This window comes from Piliocolobus tephrosceles, unplaced genomic scaffold, assembly GCF_002776525.5.
Source record: "Piliocolobus tephrosceles isolate RC106 unplaced genomic scaffold, ASM277652v3 unscaffolded_15788, whole genome shotgun sequence".
Taxonomy (NCBI): domain Eukaryota; kingdom Metazoa; phylum Chordata; class Mammalia; order Primates; family Cercopithecidae; genus Piliocolobus; species Piliocolobus tephrosceles.
The window spans coordinates 1-1,041 of record NW_022297407.1 but is presented as its reverse complement, the minus strand read 5'-3'; positions in this window follow the sequence as shown (position 1 = coordinate 1,041).

Genomic DNA, 1,041 nt, shown 5'->3' with positions numbered 1-1,041 from the left:
AAAAAGAAGTTTTTTTTTTTTTAATTATACTTTAAGTTCTAGGGTACGTGTGCATAACGTGCAGGTTTGTTACATATGTATACTTGTGCCATGTTGGTGCGCTGCACCCATCAACTCGTCAGCACCCATCAATTCATCATTTATATCAGGTATAACTCCCCAATGCAATCCCTCCCCTCTCCCCTCTCCCCTCTCCCCATGATAGGCCCCAGTGTGTGATGTTCCCCTTCCCGAGTCCAAGTGAGCTCATTGTTCAGTTCCCACCTATGAGTGAGAACATGCGGTGTTTGATTTTCTGTTCTTGTGATAGTTTGCTAAGAATGATGATTTCCAGCTGCATCCATGTCCCTACAAAGGACGCAAACTCATCGTTTTTTATGGCTGCATAGTATTCCATGGTGTATATGTGCCACATTTTCTTAATCCAGTCTGTCACAGATGGACATTTGGGTTGATTCCAAGTCTTTGCTATTGTGAATAGTGCCGCAATAAATATACATGTGCATGTGTCTTTGTAGTAGAATAATTTATAATCCTTTGGGTATATACCCAGTAGTGGGATGGCTGGGTCATATGGTACATCTAGTTCTAGATCATTGAGAAATTGCCATACTGTTTTCCATAATGGTTGAACTAGTTTACAATACCACCAACAGTGCAAAAGTGTTCCTATTTCTCCACATCCTCTCCAACACCTGTTGTTTCCTGATTTTTTAATGATTGCCATTCTAACTGGTGTGAGATGGTATCTCATTGTGGTTTTGATTTGCATTTCTCTGATGGCCAGTGATGATGAGCATTTTTTCATGTGTCTGTTGGCTGTATGAATGTCTTCTTTTGAGAAATGTCTGTTCATATCCTTTCCCCACTTTTGGATGGGGTTGTTTGTTTTTTTCTTGTATATTTGTTTGAGTTCTTTGTAGATTCTGGATATTAGCCTTTGTCAGATGAGTAGATTGCAAAAATTTTCTCCCATTCTGTAGGTTGCCTGTTCACTCTGATGGTAGTTTCTTTTGCTGTGCAGAAGCTCTTTAGTTTAAC